The following is an 8,716-nucleotide window of genomic DNA, read 5'->3' as shown; positions in this document are numbered from 1 at the left end:
TTTCACTTGCTTTCAAAATCTTGGCACTCACATAAAACAAATATGATAATGCTTTTATCACACATCTTGCATTAGGTTGTGCCACACAATGTTTAAATTGCAATTTGTAATGTGGTCTGAGGCATTTGTGCAAGTTTCCCGACTGAAAAGCAATCAAGTCTGACAGAGGTCAGAGTGTACAATGCGCACATAATATAAATAAAAATGCATGTATATATATATATATATATATATATCCATTCCCACTAAACTCTTTTTTTTTCATAAAGTAAATTCCTGTGATGTGTGTTTTGAAGTATATATATATATATATATATATATATATATATATATAATATTATTATATTACACACCCATAATATATATATATATATATATATATATTAGGGTGCAACGATACACAAATTCACGGTTCGGTTCGGTTCGATACTTTGGTGTCACGGTTCGATATTTTTTCGATACAAAAAATGTTCATGCATTTTTAATTTGTCATTTATTAAAATTATAAATATATATTTTAACTCAAAAGTACAGTTTTTAAATTTAACCCTAACCCTCGTGCGTGTTTTTTATTTTGACAGCGAATCGCACCTGCGGACCACTTATGTGTAGCCCTGGTTATTTAGCTCATCATATTGCAGCCACAGAAATTCTTTTGTCCATGAAACCATAAAGCTGCACTTTCTTTTTGCCTTATAGTCTGATTGTCATAACTTCTCCGTTTTGTGGTAAGCTTTTCTTTGGCTGTCACTTCTTCACCCTGACCTGTCTTATTTGGCTCAGCAGAACTGAAATGCTTTTATACGCTCACTCACATAAGCTCAGCGATTCTCTGCGCGATCAACCTCTCACATGTTTAAGCTTGCTGCGGGAGATTTCACTTGTCATGTTTGCATAGTAAGCTAACGATTAATAAGACGATGTCAGAGGAATTGGTGCACAAATTATCATCACTCACAGATCAGTGCTGTCGCTCTCTATACACAGTTCGCACGATTGCAAAGTGAAAGCAAAAAAACAAGCGCAAATTCAAACGCGACTTCAATATGTCACATATTGACAGTGGCTCACCGATGCCAATGACATAATTACCCAGCTACATTTCTGAAAGAATGCAAAAGCACTGACATATATTTTTCCTACAATAGCCGGACGGGCAGGGCAGAGATAGATTTTGGTAGCCCGACTGAAAAAATCGCTAGCTCCGGGACGTCGGGCTAGCGATATTGCAAGCCCTGTATCTGATTGAGGAATCACTCATCTTTGGAAAAGAGAGTTTATTACAGAGAAATGTCTCTTTCCAAAATAAAAGCTATACTATCCGCTTCTTCTGGGCTATATTCTCAGCAGCATAAGGAGAATCATGTGCTAACAGCTGTCTAAATGACTCGGCTAAAGTTAGTAGCATGCTTGCTTTTTTTTGTCTGCTTCCACTTGTCTTTGCACTAGGATGATGTCGGCGTAAATGTGCAGTCATATTCGTTGTGTTCCCACTAGTGCTTTCAGGTTAATCTCGTTTAAATGACCTTAACGCCACAACACGGCAAATCTCCGTTAACGAGCTACCGCCGATCGCTCCGTGCATGGGGCTAGACGGCAAACACGTTAACGAGCTAACTGCGCTAACACACTAGTTCACACCAATGTAATTGAGCATTGCATGGCACATCCAACATACTGTTTTACTTTAGTCCATGACTCGCTTACCTTCAGGGTCATACGTCACATGAAAACCAAAATAATTCCAAACGCCAGATCTGAATGAGGGTGGGGGAGGTGCCCTGCGCTCTTCCTTCTGACTATGCTGTCTGTGTTGAGCGCTCAGTGGATCTGCGCTCGACAGTGCAGCCTAGGCGGAGTAGTCGAACACAGATTCACTGAGCGCTCAACACAGACAGCATCGTCAGAAGGAAAATTGATAAAATAAATTACAAATGTTGTATTGTTCGATACATATGCGTACCGAACCGAAAGCACTGTATCGAACGGTTCAATATCGATACGAATATCGTTGCACCCCTAATATATATATATATATATATAAATGACTCTTGTAAGTTATTGATTCATGCATTTCTAGCATTTTTAGCATCCTATCATATTTTTCTGTTTTTACTGTTTTCTCTAATTCACGACCCTTGCTCTTCTGCTTCTGTAACAACTGAAGCAGGGCTAATAAAGCAAATATATACATATGTCTGTAGGCCAAAATGAAAAAACAAACAAACAAACAAATATATCAAGAAATGCCTATTTAATTCCATTTTATTTATATTGTGCCAAATTACAGCAACAGTTGCCTCAAGGCGCTTTATATTTTAATGTAAAGACCCTATATATAATACAAAGAAAACAGAGAAAACTCCAACAGTCATATGACCCCTATGAGCAAAAGCTTTGATGACAGTGGGAAGAGAAAGACGTTCTTTTAACAGGAAGAAATCTCCAGCAGAGCCAGGCTTAGGGAGGGGCGGCCATCTGCCATGACCGCTTGGAGTGAGGGGAGGGAGAAACATGAGGAGGACAAAAGTTATAAAATAAAAAGCATTGAATTGTACATAACCTACACTCCCATTTAGGATCTTTGTCATGTCTGAACTGCACGTAGCTTTTATTATCTGCCTAGCTGTTTTGTTTAGTTAAAGTTTCATTTGTTGTTTAACCTACTTTAGCATGACTCTGCTAATGTTATTTGTTGTCTAATAATGTAATAGGATTTCTGCCAGAGAGAAATATTGCATTATAGAGAGTGACAGCATGGTATGAAAGATTTCCTGTCTCTCTTGTTGTGGCAGCAGGGCCGAATCAGTCTGTCAGAGAAAATCCCTGTCTGCCAACAAGTGCTGCAGAGGGAGTTCAGGATTATCCATGATGGATAACTGTTTGTTCAGTGACCTCCTCTGCAGCGCTCCTTCCAAAGTGTCCAGTTTGCAGACAGCTTTCATAATCAGTTTATTCCGTCTGGTAGTATGCTATACAAAGTATGCTGTGCTCGCCACAACTGAATGATATGAAATCAGTCTTCAATCTATCATTTTGCTGTACACATTAACGCATCTCTGCTTCCTCAGGAAATAGATGCTACTCAACCTCTTTTTGTGCTTAGCCTCTGTGCTGCTCTTCCAGTTCACCCTGTTGTCGACATAAAAGCCCAGGTACTCTTGTCGCGTGTCCCTCCTCTTCTTTCTGAAGTCGATCACCGTTTATCTGGTCTTATTCACATTCAGAAGCAAATTATTCATTTCTCAAAACTCACTCTTTATTCCTCCTGCCCATCACCTTTGCATCTATCTGCTGCAGATTTGAGTATTTCTGTATGTGCCATGACTCCAAGTAGTACTGAATCAGGAATGAAGACAGCACAGTCCCCTTTGAGCTCCCGTACGGCACATCAGACAGACCACCTTCCAGTCTCGGATACTACAGCCCACTTGTCAGGCATTCAGCAACCCATGACCTATTGGATGTGTTTACTGACATATCCTCATCAGTGTCCATTCTGGCACACTGATGTGGTAATTCATTGTACTATAACCTTCATTTCTCTAGTGAAAGCATTGTTTTCATTCAGCGTTATCAGCTCTCTATTTTGTGTTGTATTTTCTTCTCTTAATTTCTAATAAATGTGAGTCACTTTAAATAGACTCCATCAGGATCAATAGCACTGATTCTGGAGGAGCATCTGTGTAAAGCATCCCGTATATATCCCTGATTTAGTGTGCAACTTCTGGAATCACTTTAAAGAACTTGTGGCACAACTTGTTTAAAGATTCAGGACGCCCACACTCAACACTCGACACTTGACGGCAAAGTCTTAGTAAAATTACTCAGAATCAAGTTGTGGGCTTTCCTTGAAATGACAAAGCCTTAAAATGTGGGTTTGATTTAACATTAAGCGATTCAATAGAAACCCTTTCATGTCAATTCTGACAAAAAAAAACAAACGTCAAAACAAACCTGAGTAAGAAAAGACAGGGTCACACACGATGGAGGGGGGGGGGGTTGAAGATTGAAGATCTTGAATTGCTCTTGAATCTTGCAAAAGCCAGATAAGAACAGACTGTATTAAAACTAGTGACTATGTTATACTCTTGCATTTAGTAGAAAGTACAGGCCCCATATGAGCTTAGTCAGGTCACATATAGAGCAATGGTTTTGCTGACACACTTTCGTAACTCACAAAGGAAATCTTTCTTTCACCCACTTCTGCTAAAAGCTGTGAAAAACATGGGATTTTTCTGGTCTTTTGTGTCAACTAACTGCTCACCACATTTGGTCTCAGGGTGGTGGTTAACCAAACTAAGACTCTACATGGATTCCCAGTATGTTGTTGGTTTTAAACCACAAAAAAAACACACACAAAACGGTGCACACACATTTTGTTTTCTCTGTGGTTTTCAGACAGTTTCCATTAGGATACCAATTTACGGCCACCTCACATGCACACAGGATGTGTATGCAGTGACTATGAGGTGCTGTTAAAGAGTAGCCTCAACACTCGCATTTTCCCTTATTTATGCAAACATATTGAGATGTGTTTGTAGAAACATCGAGTCTGACTGCAACCAAGTCAAGCAAAGCTTCCGTAAACCATGCTGTATTTCTGTTCTGTAGTTGTACAGCTGTCTATTTTTAAGCTCCAAACTTGCAAAGTAAAATACTTGCAGCTTTGTGTCGATCAATTATTTTTTGATACGCTGTACTGGAAGGTAGGTATGTCTGAATTGATGGGCCCTCGTTTGCTATGCATTTGGTTAGTCTCTTGTAATACCCGAAATACAACATAACAAACATGAAGCACAGTTTGTTCATTCTAACAAGTTTCAAAGTCAATATTTGTTATGACCTCCTTTATTCTTTAAGTCAGTCGGAACTCCCTTAGGCAGCTTTCTTTAAGTAGTCTTCAGGAATAGTTCTCCAGGCTTCTTGAAAGACATTCAAACCTCTTCTCTAGATGTTTCTGCCTTTTGTTCTCTTCTTTGTCAGGATGATCCCAAACTGCTTTAATAACGTTGAGGTCCAGGCTCTGGGGAGGCCAATCCATGACTCGTAGCATTTTTCATGTCTTTTCATGGAAAAGTATTGCTCAAGACCAAGAAAGTTTGATCCTGTTAGGGTTGAAGATGATTAAATAAAGCTCTTTTTATTATTTTTAGATACACGATGCAGTGTCCTCATAATCGAGTTGGCGTTTCGTGTAATATTGAAGAGTTGACGTAGTAGCGTAGAGGGTTTTGCAGCATGCTTACACGTCACTGATAATGGTTATAAGGATATTTTCTGGGCCAAAGGGAGTCTGAACAAAATGTCCTGAACTAGATATTAGAATCAGTAATATTAAAATGATGAAGGCTAGGCAGGAAGGTGGTTTTTTATGCCTGTCTTTATGATTCCAGAAAAAACAGCAGATAGGAGGTCGACGGGGAGCGGACGTGGACAGAGAGGAGGTCAAATGGAGACATCAGGGTGGTTTCCGGAAGAAGACAGACATAATAATCAGTTTTTATTGTCGCAGTACAAAAACTGTACGGCCCAAACCAGGGTCATCCTTGATGTGAGGGAGGCTGTTGTGTTCACATCACGGTCCAGCGCTGTAACTTGTAATTTTAACTGCTGAAGCAGTTAAAATTAAATCTCTTTAAAACAACAGATATTTTCCCTGTACTTCTTTCTGATAAAACCTGAACATGACAAAATATACCAAAATATAAAGAAATGAAGTCTGGCTCAAGACTTTAACTTATCTGTAGTTAAATTAAATAATTATGTAATATGAATTTTCAAACGTTCAAAGACTGTTCCAGCAGTATTCTGAAACTTCAAAATACAGCAAGGCCTTTTTGTGTGCGATTATCAGTCATCTATTTATACTGACATTATCTCAGTTAACACTAAATTGCGCAGTGGCCACAACTGAGGTGTAATAAAGCCGAAGATACTGAATGACAGAGGAAAAAATAACCTAAACTTATGTGCGTTGGCTTGTGTGACAACTACCCCCAGTAACTTTCCACTTCCAGTCTGTAACTTTCCACTGTAGTAGAGGCCGTTGTTAATTTACTTAACTGAGTGTTGGCATGCTTGTTGTTGTGGCTTTAGCGTATGCAGTTTGCTTCACGCACCATGACCTGGTTGCTCCTTGTTTGACATTGTTTTCTTTAGACAGCTCAATGTTTGCTGGTTTTATAGTAGCTCAAACATTTAAGAACCTCATGTCCATGTTTGTAATGAATTACTATCACAATATCCGTTACAACAGCTGATAATAAGCACATTTACAGTGTAAACCTGAAGTGTATTATGACAGTTAAGAGGTTTATTTAGTAGTTCGTCATATTATTTCAATATGTTAACATTCATCATTCACAGTAAAGTATAGGTGAAGCTCATAGGTGTCATTAGTTATGCAGAAGTCAGCAGAATGAAGGTTTTTACTCAGTGATCCTGCAAGGTACAAAGATTTCTCTGTTCTCAAGAAACAAGTATGTGTTTAAATTGTCACAGCTATAGTTAAAATAGCAACCTGAGGAAAAACACCTAAATTCACCACAACCCAGGAACATATTTGTGCCAGTTTATCTTGTTAATATTTCACTATGCATGTGAAAATTGAGGCCTTCAGTACATTGAAGTGCAGCCAACACTTGTTGGAGTATTGCAGTGTCAACAAAAGTGGTAGAAAGATGCCCGGCTTGGGTGTTCTTATGTATTGGTTGAGCTGGTTGCAGGAATAACGCGAGTGGTAATATTGCTGGAAATTAATCCATCTGCTGGATGTCTGTCTTAAAATTATGTTCTGTAGTTATAAACAGATATAACCCACATGTTCCCCTCATTCTCAATAAAGCAAATCAGGCCAAAGAAAGCTTGTAAAGTTTGCAGTGTTCACCAGTTTCCAACCACTGCGCACCATTAACATGTGATAGTCCTGATATATACACACATAAATACTTAAACCCTCAGTGTGCTTAAAATGGCAGTTACATTAAGCAAAGATCAATTTATAAAAGAATTATATAAAAGACACTTGTTTTTAGTAGTTCGTTTTTTAAAAAGTTTTTATTGTAAAATATGCTTTTAAAGAACTTACTAGTGGTAAACTTTAAATCTGTACAACTTTCAGTGTCTTAAAAAAATAAAATAAATTGTTTTAATTTTTGTCCGACTTAATCTGTTGCTGTTTAAGTGCTCAGTGCTAAATAATATAATGGAAATATTGCAATATAAGTATGTCCTATCTTTAAATTGATGATCAGGGTCAGCAAAACTTCTTACAATTTGTCATCTTTTAATTCACAATTAATTAATTAATTTGTGATTAAAGTAAGTGCAAGGCACCCTTTGAGTTTTGCGTATGTGTACAGGTAAAATAAAACATGACCATCACACCAAATGCTTTTCCCAACTCAAATATGTATCAAGTACTAATCCAGGTGTCATGATCATATGTCTTGGAAGTAAAAACGGCTAAAAACAACAGAATTACCTACATTTGAAATGAAAAATGAAAAGATGTAGGCACAGTCAATTTCAGCCATTCACATTCATTATGAATATCATGAACACATTCCCATTGGCATCAATTCAAAATTACGCGACTGTATCTGTAGCATACAACAAAAACAAATCAATTTATGTTTTCAACTGACATCATCAAGTGTACAGTCTTATAAATGTGGCACTATGGAAAAAACACCTCATGTACCTATATGCAAATGAGTACGGGACAATAAAACCTAATTGCCTTGAAGCGACTGTTGTTGTGATTTGGCGCTATATAAATAAAATGTAATTTATAAAATTATGCTAGTAGCTATGGAAGCCCGTTTCCGCCACTAAAAAAAAAAAAAAGGATCCATAACTCAAAATTTCGAGTTATTTTCTCGAAATTTCGAGTTATTTTCTCGAAATTTCGACATATTAACTCAAAATTTTGAGAAAAGCAACTCGAAATTTCGAGTTAGCGCTGCCAATCAGTAATCTACGTGAATGACGTCATTTCCATGTTACCCGGAAGCTGAAGCCCTCAGCTACAAATGCTACAGCTAAGCTACCGGTATTACATCCAGTCGTGAATGCACAGATTGCTGAGTGTTTTCAGCCTGGCTTCACAAATGATGAAATCCCTGTGTTATTAGCTGAATCACATGGTGTTACTATCAGCAAACATACTTTAATTTGTTGGGATCCGTTTTTGAGTGCACGGTCCTGCGCCATATGCTTCCGGGTAACAAGAAAGCGACCTCATTCACGTATATTTTTGATTGGCAGAGCTAACTCGAAATTTTGAGAAAAGTAACTCGAAATTTCGAGTTATGGATACTAGCTTTTTTTTTTTTTTTAGTGGCGGAAACGGGCTTCCATAAGTAGCTCATTGACAGCTTCATATTTTTTGTAAAAGCTGATTTACAACTAAAGCAAGTTTACTAATGACCTGTGTAAATCATACACTGACAAACAGTCATTGTAAAAACATAAGGTGCATTAAATAAACTTTGTACTTATACAACAGTGCACTTTGAGTCATTATTTGTACACATTTACTCATGTTAGTTCAGAATAAAAAATCCAAATGAATTAAAATAATTTATACGTATAGCCACACACTTCAATGCAGTGCTTTGGACTGATACACGCCAAGTCATCAGCGAATAAGATCCTGGAAATCATTCCTGGAATCATGATCACAGAGGATACATCAGTAAGACAATTAGTG

The sequence above is a fragment of the Simochromis diagramma genome, unplaced genomic scaffold (genome assembly GCF_900408965.1).
Source record: "Simochromis diagramma unplaced genomic scaffold, fSimDia1.1 OVJJ01000381.1, whole genome shotgun sequence".
Taxonomy (NCBI): domain Eukaryota; kingdom Metazoa; phylum Chordata; class Actinopteri; order Cichliformes; family Cichlidae; genus Simochromis; species Simochromis diagramma.
This window is presented reverse-complemented; position numbering follows the sequence as displayed.